Here is a 16,210-nt window from a genome sequence, read left to right on the forward strand (position 1 = left end):
CTTGTCCCAGAGAGACTCTGTCGCTGTTGTGTTTTCCAAAAATACAACCTGTTAATGACAAGCCATTAAGCTGCTCAGCAGCTAACAGGAAGCACAACTCTTCTCAAAAAGAAACAGGTTTTTGCCCAGAAAGCCACATGTGCAGGTCAGCAGGGCAGGTCCCTCGTGAACCGCTTGGCCCTTGCAGGGCTCCTGCTCCAACGCCGTGCACAGGGCGGGCGGGCAGCACAAGGGCGGGCGGCAACCTGTCTTCTGTCTCCACAGCTTGTGGCTTCCAGGTTGCGGGCTCCGAAGCTGCGTTCTTTGCCAATTCCCTTTGGCAGGAAAGGCGCCTTCTGGTACCCCCAGTGCCATCCCGGTCCTCCATGCCTGCCAACCTCCTCATGTTTTATCAATTTTTATTTAAATTGGTGATCAAGGAATTAACCCAGCTTATACAAATTCCATCTTCCCAGAGCCATTCCGGTGCAGCAGCACTTGTGGTATTTCATTCTCCAAATGAATCGAACTGGATTTTAATGATAGTAGACCCCATTAGGCAACACCTGATTGGGTTATTTCCTAGAATTCCGTCTTACTGTTTTCTTCATCCCTGTTATCCCAAAACTGCAACTGGGGAGCCGTAGGGAGCTGCTGCCAAGCTTTATTGGATTTTCCTTGAAATCATGGTTATGTTTTCTCCCTACGTCTTTGAGGAGAACCAACGTTCTTTGTTGCTTCTGATGTTTATTTTGTTCGTTGGTCTTTTAAAGTCTAACCGTACGCTATAGCCCAGGCCGACCTGTAACTCACAATCCTCCTGCCTCTCTTTCATTCCTACTTTCCACAGACTGCTTCATTGTCATGGCAACTTATGTCTTAGTTAGGCCTTTATCGCTGTGGTGAAACGCCGTGACCAGAAGGAGTCAGGACGGGAACCTGGAGGCAAGAGCTGATGCAAAGACCATGGAGGGGTGCTGCTCACTGGCTTACTCCTCGCGGTTTGCTTTCTTAAAGAAGCCAGGACCAACACCCTAGGGATGAAACTACCCACCGTGGGCTGGGCCCTCCTCCATGAATCAATAATTTAAATCATACTTTACAGGGCTGGAGAGATGGCTCAGCAGTTAAGAGCACTGGCTGCTCTTCCAGAGGTCCTGAGTTCAATTCCCAGCACCCACATGGTGGCTCACAACCCTCTGTAATGGGATCTGATGCCCTCTTCTGGTGTGTCTGAAGACAACTATGGTATGCTCATATGAATAAAATAAATACTTTTTTTTTTAAAAAGTACTTTGCAGTTGAGTATTATGGAAGTATTCTCTCAATCGAGATTTCCTCTTTTCAGATGACACTAGCTTATATCAAGTTGATATAAAACTAGCCAGGATAACTGACCTTGTCAACTTGACACACAAATCCACTGTTCAGTCATTTCTTTTTTGTTTATCCCCCAAATCACACATTAACATCAACATCACAACATAAAACATTTTACAAACCTTAAAAGTCCTATAGCCTTTACAAATTAAAACACTTTAAAATTCAGCCTCCTTAACAATCCGAAACTCTTTAAAATGTTAGGTTGTTGTAAAAATATAAAAAAAAATTAAAAATGCTGACTTTAATCCCGATCTAGATCCGGCACTGTGGTGCCCCAAGATATTTGCTGGATATCTTTTTTTTTTTTTTTTTTTTTTTTTGGTTCTTTTTTTCGGAGCTGGGGACCAAACCCAGGGCCTTGCGCTTCCTAGGCAAGCGTTCTACCACTGAGCTAAATCCCCAGCCCGTTTGCTGGATATCTTAAGTCTCAGTCAGCAAAGCCTCTCACCCGCTCTGCTCCGTCCCATATCACACTGCCGAAGGCCTCTCTCTGAGCCTGGCAGCAATCTCTCTACCTACCTAGTTCCCAAGGTAGGTTTCCATGCCAGAAATACACATCCCAACTCCGTGGTGGCCCACACCAGCTGCCTTACACTTAAATCTACACATGAAAGAACACACAACACAATAACCTTTGACCCAGTTGATAAGAAATAATTGCCCACCTAAACATACAAAACCCAATACACATCCATCCCTTAAGAACATTAATAACAACCTGTAAACTCACAGAACAGAATCTTAACATCACCTTCCACATTGTCTACCAGCTACTTTCTCTCTCTCTCCCCCCCCCCATTTCCTCCTCTTCCTTCAAACTTTTCTCCCTCCCATCCTTCCTTCTCCTCCAATGACAGGCCTCCTTCTATCCTGTACCTGCCCCTCACCTGTATTTTACAAATTAAATGGGGAGAAGGTTCTGGTGAAGTCACCTGAGTCCTGAGTACGTGGCAGCCGTCCTTGGGGCAGTGGAATTATCGTCAAAATACAGAAAACTCCAGGGCAAACCACAACATTTCCCCCTTTTTGTCCAGTTAAAAGGCCTTTCCACTTACATATAAATTGAGTACAATTATTACCATTCTACAATTTATAAAACATACGATACACTCAACACCCAGTCCATCAATTTTGTGCATTAACTAAAGACTATAATTCTCTACCTGACTTATATCCTGGTTTGAGATCTTATGCCATCTGAAAAACCACCCTTTCAAATTTATTATCCTTCTCAATGATTAGGCTCTGGAAACCTCAGAGAGTCATACTGATCAGATTTGATAGAGGTAGACCACCTGAAAAACTAGATTCAAGAGAATCAAACAAAAAGATATCTTGTTTCTAAACTTTTGTCTTGAGAGCTGTATTTTACAGAGTGTGCCTACTTGGAATCCTGGTCTCAAGGACTTTCAGCTGGGTCCAGTCAGGACACATTGGCTACAGCATTTGCTTCATTCTTCCTACCTCCTACCCCTAAGGATATCTCAACACCCATGTACAGCTTGAAGAATTTGTGGAGGAGCCGTCGCCCCAATTCCCTGGACTTTTTGGGGGCTAAAAGTGGTTATTCTAAAGTTGTTTTTATGAGGAATTTGAAATTGGTTGTAATTTAACAGGGAGGAATTAGCTAGATTGAGTTGTACAGTCATAATCTCATTTGGTAACTAAGCTAAAATCATATCTGTGCCTTGGTATAGAATTTATTTGTCAAAAAAGTTTAAAAGTACAAGGTTTAGAGCCAGTCCTTCTATTGATGTCATTACAAACTTCTGAGTTGATTACACATGTGAGTTAAGGGCCAAATAGCAAATTCATGGCTCTGACTTTGTGAGAGTACTTTTAAGATAATATTAAGATATAAAGACAACAGCCCAGATTGTCTTATATAGAGAGATGGTTTTCAAAAACGTCAGAAATCCACAAAATTTGAGATTTAAAGTTATTTATCCTTTGTTGAGACATATCTGCTCCTAACAGTTCCCCTTTGGTGGATTTAATGAAGAAGTTAAACACCTCTATGTCCAGGTGAGGCAATACTTTGTGGCTAGGCAGCCACTGGACAAAACTGCCTGTTTCATCTGCAGACTAATACTGTCCAGAAAAGGACAAATTATGCAGAATAATTGACTGATAAACCCTGCCAAGACAGGATGATCTGCCCTTCAAAATCTGCATTTCAAGAGTCTGTCAGTTGATTTGGGGCCAGAAGGCTGAAGACTTGCACTCACATGTTGCTAACAGGGGACTGTGATAGTGGGGATTTGTCTCTACAACCTGTCAGTTCTGGAAGCTATGTTATGCTTCTTATGAGTATAGATATTTGGTCATTCTCAGATTCCTGACAGGGTTGAAGACTGATTATAGTCTCATAGCCTATCAGGCTGTTTAACTCTGAAAATACCTATTTTATTAGATATTATCATATAGTATACAAGCTAGCCAGGATATAACATAGATTTTAAGCCTTTCTTAAACTGGAATGGATAATTAAATGTTCTGTTTAACTGATAAAATGTTGGGCTGGGTGTTAGGTATATTTTATACTTTTTATTACAAAATGATAATGGTTGTGCTCAGCTTATATTTGAGAGAAAAGTTTGGTTTTTTTTTTTTTTTTTTTTAATTAGACAAAACGGGTGAAATGTGGGATGATGTCACAGGTGAGGCAGGTACAAGATACAAGGAGGCCTGTCATTGGACGAGAAGGAAGGTGGGTGGGAGAAAAGTTTCAAGGAAGAGGAGGAGACAGGAACGGAAGAGAAGAGAAGACTGGGAGAGAGTAGCTGGGAACAACATGGACGCTGACGTAAAGATTCCATGCTGCACCTTTACAGGTTGTTACGAATGTTTTTAAGGGATGGATGTGTACAGGGCTTTGTATGTTTAGGTGGGCAATTATGTCTTATCAATTCGGTCAAAGGTTATTGTGTTGTGTGTTCTTTCATGTGCAGATTTAAGTGTAAGGGAGTGTGGGGCGGCTGGTCTGGGCCGCCACGGAGTTGGAATGTGTGCTTCTGGCAAGATATCCAGCAGATACCTCGGGGCACTGCAGTGCAGATCTAGTGGGGATAAAGGACAGTGATACTTTTTTTATTTTTTATATTTTTACAAAAACAATGTTAGTCTCTCGATTGCGGTCTCCTGTAAGATAAAGAATAAGGTTTGTACCGAGACAACAGAGTTAGTCAAAGCCAGGCCGACTCCACGACAGGCTGCAAACTGGCAGTTTGAGAGACTAGGACTAAGTGTCTGTTTCCAGAACTGGGAAAATCCAAAACCAGTCAATTTCAGGGAAAACCACCCCTTACGGGTAACCAGTCAAGAAGCTGCCTACCACCAAGCCAGAACCAACCTCACAGGCAACCAATCAAGAGCTATGGAAGCTGCCCCACCACCTAGTCTGAGTCAAGTATAGTTAATCAGCAAAAGTCCCCAAAATCCCCCAAAGCCTTAACCAGGATAGAGGCACCCATACCCCTGAAGACAGAGCCAGCCCATCAAGGGGAAGGGAGGTAAAAGTCCCCCACTGACAGGCTTTAAATTGACCCTGACAAAGCCACAACACTATTCCAACCTCATGCAAGGTGGGCTCCTGCCTGCAGGTTCTCTGCAGAACAAACGCTCTTTGCTGTTTCGTGCTGCTCGGTTGAGTACCCCCGGGACAAGGGGTTATAGGCAGTTGTGAGGCACAGGAGGCAGGTACTGAGAATTAAACCCGTGTCTTCTTGAAGAACTCTTGACCCCCGAGCCATCTCTCCAGTCCCTAGAACTCCCTGCACTCCTTGGGGTTTTTTTGTTTGATTGTTTGGGGGTCTAGAGTTTTTTTTATTTTTCTGAGACAGGGTTTTGTTGTGTAGTCCTGGCTGTCCTAGAACTTGCTCTCTCTATAGGCCACGCTGGGCTCGAACTCAGAATGTTGACTGCCTCTGCCTCTAGAGTACTGGGGTTAAAGACTACCATCACCCAGCAAGAATCTAACCTTAATGACATTAAAAAGCATTTAAAAAAAAAAAAATCAGGGCTGGAGAGATGGCTCAATGGTTAAGAGCACTGACTGCTCTCTCAGAGGTCCTGAGTTCAATTCCCAGCAACCACATGGTGGCTCACAACCATCTGTAACAGGACCTGATGTCTTCTTCTGGTGTGTCTGAAGAGAGCAATAGTGTATTCACATAGGTAAAATAAATAAATAAATCCTTTTCCAAAAAAAAAAAAAAAAGAGCATTTTTATCCTGAGAATGGGAAAACCAACTTGATTTTATATTTATTTATATAATCTGACTTAAGCCTAAAAATAATAAAATATAAATAAAAAATAAAAATAAATAAAGAATAAAACAACCAAAGCATGACAGACAGGGAGAGTTATTAGTGTGGGGGAGGGGGGTGGGAGGTAGGGGGAAGAGCCTCTTGCCTTACCCAATAGATTTAGCATTTGCAGTTAAGGTTGCTGACAAAGAGCTGATATTCCTGTTACAGTACCCATGAACCAGGCTTAAGGTCTGAATGCTATGACCGTGGGTAGGGCTTTATTTCCCTCCCATACATTTTCTGAGAATCTCAAACAAGTCTGGTAACTTCATTTATAATGAAGCTATCCTGCCTTTGCTGGATATCCTGCCTGTGGTTTCGACTTTTACTTTGTCAATCCTAATCCTGTCAGGTACACTCCAGAACCACCCTGTGATCTCATCTAGATTCCCAAACAACCTTTTGAGGATGGTGACTTTAAAAATAACAGATCTTACACACATCTTCTGTAAAGACAATACGGTCATTGTGTAAAGAGTGACTCTCTCAGAGAGGCCCACATTCATGCTCCCCTGAGCTCTACTGTCTTCCCAAGTGCCTCTCTCTCCACCCTCATGTTTAACATCTACCACTGAAATCCCTTAATAAATTCTAACCCTGCGTCACAATGGCCTGTCTCGAAACTCCTTTCTGCATCAAAGGCAATGATCTGGTTTTCCCTAAGTAAGGTCTCTCTAAAGGATTAAGAGAACCCCTGAGACAGTTGTGGACAACAGACACAAAACAGTGTCCCTGCCCTTGCCACTACTAACACAATTACTCTGGGGGATCAGTCTGAGGGCCCAGTTGTCCCTCTGACACCAGCAGATTTTCACACTTGACAGTCTCCTGCAGAGAAAGGCACATTCATCTTGCCCCCACTGTAATTTCAGAACTCAGGGACTCTATGTGTACAAGGAGGGCAGGAGGTGAGGAAGGCATCATAGAAAGGAAACACTCGATCTGTAGGAAGAATATAGGGCCTTTTGAAGCAGTTTGGTTAGAGAAATCCTAGAATACCATGAGTAGAGTTTAAGGACCCACTCTGATAGAAGTGTGGAAAAGCAGAATGCAAAGAAATGCAGACAAAGGAGACCTGAGTCACGAGGCTTCAGAGAAGACCAAAATCTGTTGGAAACCAGACGAGAGGCCATTCATGATACATTCTGATCAAAAAACAAAAAACAACAACAAAAAAAATCTGCCTGTGTTCTGCCCTTCAAGGCAATTGGTTACTCTGTTTGGTAGAGCAGATTTCAGTACAAAATACCATGCACTGTTACATTGTGGCATGACTGTTGTTTACCACAGTAACTATAACCCGGACCCCAGGGAACAACAACAAATACAGCAGAAAAATACAAAAACCTGCAGCTTGGCAAGGGACGGGGCAAGAGAAGGTTTAAAGCCTCAGGAGAAAGTATCTAGGATTCACATCATTAATGAGAACCCCTCGTTCTGCATTAGGACACTGAGGGCAAGACCCCACCAACCAAAGGCTCTGATTTGTGAAAATCCAAATTATTTAAGCATGACCTGGGAATGCTGCTGACGGGTATCCCTGCTCAAAAACAACTCTTTAGGAGAGCGTTTTGGTTTTTTTTCCCTGATTGAGCCAGAGGGCGTCATAGCTGTGATAGAAGGAAGTTAGTAGCAGAACGTGGCAGTGTTGTCGATGTGGTGCTGGCTTTTCAGACATGCAAAACGTAGCCATGAGCAAAAAATGGAGGCCTGAATCAGGGTTCCATAAATCTGATGCCAGGCAGTGCGTGGCAAGGTCGGATTCCCTGGGAGGAGGCCCTGAGAAGTCATCGAATGAAGCTGGAAATCGACACCTCAATTACAATGGAAATTCCAAGATGCTAGAGATGCCAAGGCTGGAGGACACCCACCAGAGAAAACTCTACAGTTTCCTGTAGAGTGGAGCTGGCCCAAGAGCTCGGTTCTGTGCGCTATAAGCAACAGAGCTGGAGAAGCAGGGCCACCCAAAGCTGACAGAGCCCAGGGATCCATTGTCAGTCCTGGATGCCAGACACCGACGTTGATACCCCCTTGAAACAACAGAATTTTAGTCCTTCTTTGGTCCTGTCTTTCCAGTTACCCTCCTGTTGCTAATTTTTAGATTGGATGTATTTATTCTGTCATATATTTGGAGTCATCTAACTTGCTCTATTATTTTTACAAGGCTTCACAGTTAAGAGCTTGCCTACAGAGTGTCAGAAGAGACTTTGGGCTTTTTTTTTTTTTTAACATTTATGTGTATATGTGTATATCTGTGTTTATGTATGTGTATATCTGTTTTTATGTGTGTGTGTTTATCTGTATTTATGTATGTGTATATCTGTTTTTATGTGTGTGTTGTGTATATCTGTGTTTATGTATGTGTATATCTGTGTTTATGTGTGTGTATATGTATATCTGTGTTTATGTGTGTGTATGTGTATATCTGTGTTTATGTGTGTGTGTTTATCTGTATTATGTATGTGTATATCTGTGTTTATGTGTGTGTATGTGTATATCTGTGTTTATGTGTGTGTATGTGTATATCTGTGTTTATGTGTGTGTTGTGTATATCTGTGTTTATGTGTGTGTGTATTTGTGTTTATGTGTGTGTATATCTGTGTTTGTGTATGTGTATATCTGTGTTTATGTGTGTGTATGTGCGACATGGCACATGTGTAAGTGTCAAAGGTCAGCTTTTAGTAGACAGCTCTCTCCCTCCACCATGGGTTCCAGGAATCAAACTCCTGTCATCAAACGTGACAGTAAGTGCCCTTACTCACTGAGCCAGTGAATCCCTGACTCCAAGACCTTAGACTTTGAAACAGGGTGAGGACTGTTAATAGTGCTGTGGTTTGAATGTAAAATGTCTACATCCGATTCTAATGCATGGATCCAAACACTTGGTCCCCGGCTAATGGTGGTATTTGGTAAGGCATAGAACCTTTAAGAAATATAGCCCTGAATGAGGAAATGGTCCCTGTGGGAGTGGACCTTCAGAGCCCAACTCTACTTCCGGCCTGCTCTCTGCTTCTTGACTTAGGACCCAGTGTGTTCAGTGCTTCATGCTCCTGCTGCCATAGCTGCCCCATAGTAATAAAGTCTTCCTCCAGAGACAGACAGACAGACAGACAGACAGAAACAGACAGAGACAGACAGACAGACAGATGACAGACAGAGACAGACAGGCAGACAGAGACAGAGAGACAGAAAGAGAGACAGATGACAGACAGAGACAGACAGAGACAGACAGGCAGACAGAGACAGAGAGACAGAAAGAGAGACAGAGAGTGACAGAGACAGAAAGACAGAGAGAGTGGAAAGTTCAAATCACAATTCCTGCTGGAGATAGCAAAGACATGTACCACCAGCATCATCTTCTGAAAGCAACACTAAGACCAGTGCAGCAGATTAGAATTAATCTATTGTTTATCTGCTATGACACAGTACAGGGGCTGGAGAAATGCCTCAGGGGTTCAGAGCACTGACTGCTCTTCCAAAGGTCCTGAGTTCAAACCCCAACAACCGCATGGTGGCTCACAACCATGGGCAACTGGATCCAATGTCCTCTTCTGGTGTGTCTGAAGACAGCAACGGTGTACTCACATAAATAAATAAAACATTTCTTAAATAAAATGATACAGTACAAGGAGACATGGGATTTAGACTTGCACTCTTCAAAGAGCATACAATTTAGCAGGAGAATGAGACGTGTGTGGAAGTAAGACACCACCATGATTGACTCGGCAAAGCAAATCATAAAATAGAGACATTAATGGGCAAAAGAAAAAAAAAGTGCTACACTTTAGAAAATTACACAATAAATCTCCTCGCTAAAGAGAACCAAACCAACATGCAAAATAGTAGAAAGAGAGACTGAAATAATAAATTACATACTTTAACGGGCAGCTACAAAATTAGCTTATTATAAAAAATGCTAAATTATAGGTGCTGCCCATGAAAAGATAGATTCCCAAATTCTTCCTCATGGAAGAAATTTTTACTTCATGCTGTAATGTATTTAAGCAAGTATGATTTGCACATTTTTACATTAAGTAACTGTTCATGCATTATTTCTATAACTTAAATAAACATTTTTAAAATATTTAGGGGCAATGCCTAATGTAGGCTTCAGTCTCTTCCTGGAGTCTCTTTGTTAGACTCTCAGCGCCCCTCACGCTGATAGAATATATTAAACTGAATCTGGGCAAGCATTCAGAGAGGAACATTTGAACAACAACCTTTCTGTGTTTTGATAAGTGCCCATTCACTTACTATTAGACAAAGCACAATGACTTGGAAAAGAAATGAATTCTGACACATCAAAAGCATTTTCCTTCCTCTGATATTTTATCTGTATGTGGTCTGGATTTTGAAATACTGGAGAATGTTATCGTGAATTCCAAATATAATTATGTGTTTCTAGAAAAGAGACATCATTATTTGATAGCATAAATGGCTTTGGTATAATATCCAATGTCACTTCCCCCACTTTGTTCTCGTAACTTACCCTAATTGAACACTTGGAGGAGACTCAGGCCCTGTCCACATAGGCAAAATCAGAAATGGCATTAAAGCTACGACAGAACACTCTACTAAAAGATTACTCCTACAGCTTAATTGCATCCAAAGCCAGACTCAGAGGTGGGGGACAAGCACTAATCTCATGCTCCTCTCCCATGAAGAAAATTACATCACCCCAAAACACAAGAGGCTTGTCTTTCACAAGGTACCGGAGAAGAAAAAGATCAAGCTCACATCCTAATCTTCTTGATTTCACTCCAAATGGGAAACGGACCCAGGGAATTCTGAGCCTGGCACCAGATTAAGTTAATGCCAATTCACCCTTCCCAGTGAAAGATTAATACACATGCACTGGGCAAAATATGACATATACACAAATATCCCTGGGTACTGATTTTTGTTTAACATTTATTCTACTTGTCTGCTTACTAGCATCCTAAACAGAGTTTGCGGGATTTTTTTTCTATTTATTCATGTACACTCTGCCCTCCATAGGGGGTACAAACAGCTGGAAAACAGGTGCCTCAGAAAATTGCCATCTGCCTGGCCTTGTCACCAGCATACAAATGTTCCCTCCTCTAGCCGAAGGATCCAGAACAGTAAGAGAAACTCTAGGCAAGTATATGTCTGTCCCCAGCCTCCTGAAGAGAAAGCATCTCCTCTTGGGGAGGAGGGGCATAGCTAACATCAGAGGTGATGACAAAGGCGGTCCAGAAGGAAGTTAGCTGGGTGTAAGAGCTCACACCTATAATTCCAGCACCTAAAAGGCTGAAGCAGGAGGATGATGCTGAGTTCAAGGCTAGCTGGGGCTACAGAGTAAGACAGAAAAAACAGACAGAAGATGAGGTAGAGTTGACTTGACGTCGCTCCTTTGAATGCATGGTTGTCCCCACACTTCTCTCCCCATCAGAATTCATGAATATCAGAAAGAAGAGTGATGCTAGTGGGAAGCAGCTCATTTCCTAATACAGGCTCACTTCCTGGGTGGGATGTGTGCATACCCCATAGGGATTCTAAGACATCAGTGGAATGAAAACTACATTCTGGAGGAAGGTTCAGACCAAATATGCAAATAGAGCAAGGGAAAGTAAACCAAGATAGAGAGAGAGAGAGAGAAATAGATATAGATAGATGTAGATTAGATAGATAGAGATATAGATAGAGATATAGATAGATAGAGATATAGATAGATACAGAGAGAGATAGAGATATATAGATATAGATATAGATAGATGTAGATGAGAGAGAGAGAGAGAGAGAGAGAGAGAGAGAGAGAGAGAGATCTTTCATAAACAGTGGCAAGGCTAAATGGGAAACAAAATCCTGCATAATACAATGCTCACAGCTACACAGAAAAGAAAAGCTCACAGACACGGTGCTGGAGAAGGAGCTGAGATTCCTCCACCTTGTTCTAAAAGGGAACTAGGAGAAAACCATCTTCCAGGCAGCGAGGAGGACGACCTCAAAGCCCACCTCGCAATGACACACTTCCTCTAACAAGGCCACACCTACTCCAACAAGGCCACACCTCCTAATAGCACAATTCCCTGGGCCAGGCATATTCAAACCATCACACCTATCTTCAGAACTACAGGGGCTTTAGAAAAGATCTCCACTGCCATCTTTATAAAGATCTTAGAGTTTACTAAAACCTAAGCGGTGTGAGGAAACACTGTTGGACATTGAACCAAAGAAGCTACACACACACATACACACGCACACACGCACACACGCACGCACACGCTTGCGCACACACACATTCGTGCACACATTCGTGCACACAGGTGCACATGCACACAATGACAGTGGCTGCTGCAAACAACCCAAGGGAAGAAAACCTTGGGATTTTATATCCAGCCTGTGTTTCAAAATGCATGGAAGAATCACTCCAGAGAATTAAGTGTCGTCTGCACCGGCCCAAAAAGCACCAGGTCCAGAACTGGTGGGCTAAATGGGTCACACCTCTCAAGCAGATGCAGGCTTAGTAGGTCACTGCTCAGAAGTGTGAGAAATCCTTGTAGTAATTCCCTAATTGGTTCTTGATTGTGTCAATAAAAGAGACGGGAGCCAATTGCTGGACGAAGGTAAAAAGGGTGGGACTTCCGGGTCCCAGGAGGACGAGAAGGAGACTAGAGAAAGATTTTTACCAGGCTGTTGAGCAAGTAGGAAGCTACAGGCATGTAGGTCTCGGGGCACTTATAGTTTGTAGCCTCTGCTGAAGCCAAGGAGGATGGAAAAAGCTAGTTGCTAAGATTAGGGCAGGAAATTCTTCACCCAGCCATTGAGTTATCTGGCTAGTTTTAAATTTATCTAGTGTTTTCCGTCTGCGGAGCTCTGGCTCGGCAAAGCTAGCCAGGAAGAAAAGGAAACCAGGTAGAACATGGGCTGGCAAGAGCACAATCTCGGAGCCTAGCCTAGAGCTCGGGAAGAGCTCCCCACAAAGCCTGTTTTTAAAAATTACACTCAACAAATCCTCACACCAGAAGCGAGGGCTCCAAATGCCAGTCAAGATAAAGGAAATTGCATCCTAGACTCTTTCCCACTGGCTACAATATAAAATTCTCCCAGAACAGAAAAACTAGCCAGGGGGATCAGAAAAGGTGGCCAAGACTTGAAGACATTCAACATACTCAGAACTTTGACCTGTTTCACCATGCAGGTCTCACGCAACCACACACAGCCACAGCCAGTCCTAAGTCAGGAGACTGAGACAGACACAAGTAGCAAATCTTCCAAAGAACCCTACATTTTCTGGCCAGACAACTAAGACAAGGAAAAAGGAAAAAAAAAAAAAAAAAAAAAAAAAGACTTGTGTGTTCCAAAGAACGTTGATAAACAACTGGGCTGGTTAATTTTTTGTCAACTTGACACAAAGTAGCATCATCTGGGAAGAAAGTGTTGGAGATTGGTTCTAATGCCTTATGCAATGGGGAATCTGCCTGTCTAAACACTGAAGGTCCTTGTCCCCATTTGGTTTGTGATGGGTCAATGAAGATGCCAGTGGCCCATGTCTAGACAAAGGATGATGGGTTAGGAACCTTAAATGTGCTTGGGCTAGGACACAGAAGGGAGGAGGAGACAGAGGATAACCATGACTCAGGGGAGAGATATGAATGGATATAGGAGCTGCAGGAAATAAAGCCAACGGCCAGTCATGTGAGAATGTGGGTGTGTGGACACTGGCCACTTCCCCATTTGGGCCTAGGGTAGCAGGGAAGGTTTACCGGGAGCACAAAGCCATGTAGCAAAAACTCACCACTACAGAGGGGAACCTCAGCTTGAGGAATCACGTCCATCAGATTGGTCTGTGAGGAAATTCCTTGCTAAATCAGGCTGAGCAAGCCACGGAAAACAAACCAGTAAGCAGAGTTTCTCCATGGTCTCTGCTTCAGTTCCTGCCCCCAGGTTCCTGCTTTGACTTTCCTACTTGATGAACTGTAACCTGTAAGTCGGATAAGCCCTTTCCTCCCCTCAAGCCCCTTTGGGTCATGATGTTTGCCACAGTAACAGAGAAGCAAACTAACACAACAACCGTTTGTTTATACATCGACCTCAGGTCAGTCTGGCCTGTTGAGCTATGAGGAATCACCCACTCCCTTCATCTAAAGTCTCACTGGCCATAAGAAATGTCCTTGTATTCCAGGGTTGGGAAAAAGGGAGAGAAAAAGGGGAGAATATTGTCCTCCCTTATCTCCTGTCACTCTGAGCATTGCAGCAGCTCAGCAGTGCAGAACTGCACAGGTGAAGACCGGGTAGTGAACTCTACCGACCGCCCACATCTGTGTGGGAACCAATATGTGTCTAAGCTGTACGTGTATGAGGCAGATTGTAAGACTTGGAAAAGCCACCAGGCACCAAATACCAATCCCTAAGTGGTGCGTGCTCAAGGAAGACACACACTTGATTCATTCACGGCACACGGATGGCAGGCCTGAACTCTACGTCTAAACCCACGGAAGTTGACTGACTTTGGTTTTGTTTTGGGGTTTTGGTTTTGGGGGATTTGTTATTGTTGTTGGGGTGTTTGTTTATTTGTTTTCATTTTTACTTTCTGTTGTTTGATTGCTTGCTTGCTTGCTTGCATGGCTGGTTGGTCACTTGATTGATTGATGATTGATTGATTGATTGATTGCATGACTGATTGGTTGATTGGTTGACCGTTTGGTTGGCTGACTGGCTGCTGGCTGGCTGGTTGGTTGGTTTGGTTGGTTTGGTTTTGGGGAATTACCATATGAAGCAATGAGTTTCATTATTGCATTTTCGTGCACATGTTGTTCTCAATGGCTCACCTCCCTTACTGGGCGTCCCTATACCCTTTCCCCCAGTCCAGCTGATTCCTTCCCACATGGTCTTCCACCACCCCACCCCTTCTGCTTTATTTTCTTTTAAAAAAAACAATTTTGCATTTGTTTATTGGAAGGAGGCACATCCTGCACTAGAGCACCCTTGCAGGTGAAAGGAAATGTTCAAAGGAAATGTTTTGGGAGTCACTCCAACTCTCTCCTTCCACCATGGTCATCAGTTTCTGGGCAGGCACCTCTACTGGCTGAGCGACCTCACCAACCCCCTTCCGTTTTCCCATCTGATCCATTACGTTCTCTTCTCCCCTCCCCTCTCATGATTCCCTTCCTAGTTTCACAATTTCTACACATGCACATACACACACACATAGTTTTTTTTTTTCTTTTTTTTTTCCGGAGCTGGGGACCGAACCCAGGGCCTTGCGCTCGCTAGGCAATCGCTCTACCGCTGAGCTAAATCCCCAACCCCTACACGCACATAGTTTTAACCTCTGTGTTTGTAGCTGTTCAGCGCCTCTGTTGCGGGTCCTTTTTCTCTTCCATGTTAACAAGACAGCTGTCACGTCTGTAGTTTACTGCTGGCAGAACACTAATGCGACCGCTGTGAAAAATCATGATGGAAATGCCTCGCAAAAGCCTGAAAACAGAATTACCAACTATGAGACCCAGCTATAAAGAGTGCATGGTAGCCGTCTGGCACTTACTGGTTTCCAGTTGCATCCTGTTTCTTGCAAATATGTCTTTTTGGTCTTTAGGGGAGCAGGGGGGTGGGGCGAGGTTTGTTTGTTTGTTTGTTTTGAGACAAGTTCCTACTCTGTCGTTAAAACTGACCTCAGACTTGCAGGGATTTTTTTTCTGATTCCCCTTCCCATGTGCTGGGGTTGCAGGCACTTGTCTCAGTGCCCAGCTTCCCATAACTGTCATGACTTCCGTGTTCTTTATAGCTATATAAAATTCTCTTGTGGGTAAGTAATATTTTCCTTATCCATTCATCTGTTGCCGGACCTTTAAGACTGTTACATTTCCTGGTTGTCGTGAGCAGTGCAGCGTTGAACATGAACAAGCGGGTATCTCTGTGGCATGTTGACTTGGAGACGTTTGGCATATACCCGCGTGTGCTACAGCTGGGTCACATGGCTGGTAACTCTATTTTCCGTTTTTTTGGGTTTTTTTTGAGGCACCTCCATCACGGTTTCCCTGGTGACTGCATTAGTGTACCACCGGGAGTATACATCTACCATGCATGGCCGGTTGGTTGACAACTATCGTGTCAACATGGAAGGCAAGGAGGACACACAACAGAGGAGCCGAACAGAAGACAAATAAGAGCACATGAAACGGGGGCTGGAGAGATGGCTCAGCGTTTAAGAGCACTGACTGCTCTTCCAGAGGTCCTGAGTTCAAATCCCAGCACCCACATGGCGGCTCACAACCATCTGTAATGAGATCTGATGCCCTCTTCTGGTGTGTCTGAAGACAGCAACAGTGTACTTATATATAGTAAATAAATCTAAAAAAAAATTCATTTAAGAACACGTGAAACGCTAAAATGTTACAAAATCCCTGCATGCATGAACAACCCAGGGAGGTACATGCCTCACATGTGTAATCGAGGTATTTGGAGGCTGACGTAGAACAATCATGAACTTCAGACCAGACAGCCTGTAGAATGAGGCCCTGTCTTGAAAGTCAAAAGCCAGGGGCCAGCAAGGTGGTTCAGCAGCAAATGAGCT

General features: G+C 43.5%; 1 long non-coding RNA gene across 1 annotated transcript; it reads left to right on the plus strand.

The window, feature by feature from the left end:
* Positions 1-4,100: 4,100 nt before the first annotated feature.
* LOC134481797 (uncharacterized) lies at positions 4,101-16,007 on the plus strand. Its single transcript, XR_010057610.1, has 2 exons — positions 4,101-4,196; positions 15,655-16,007. It is a non-coding gene; the product is annotated as an uncharacterized LOC134481797 (long non-coding RNA).
* The last annotated feature ends 203 nt before the right edge of the window (positions 16,008-16,210 follow it).

Source organism: Rattus norvegicus, chromosome 14 (assembly GCF_036323735.1).
Source record: "Rattus norvegicus strain BN/NHsdMcwi chromosome 14, GRCr8, whole genome shotgun sequence".
Taxonomy (NCBI): Eukaryota; Metazoa; Chordata; class Mammalia; order Rodentia; family Muridae; genus Rattus; species Rattus norvegicus.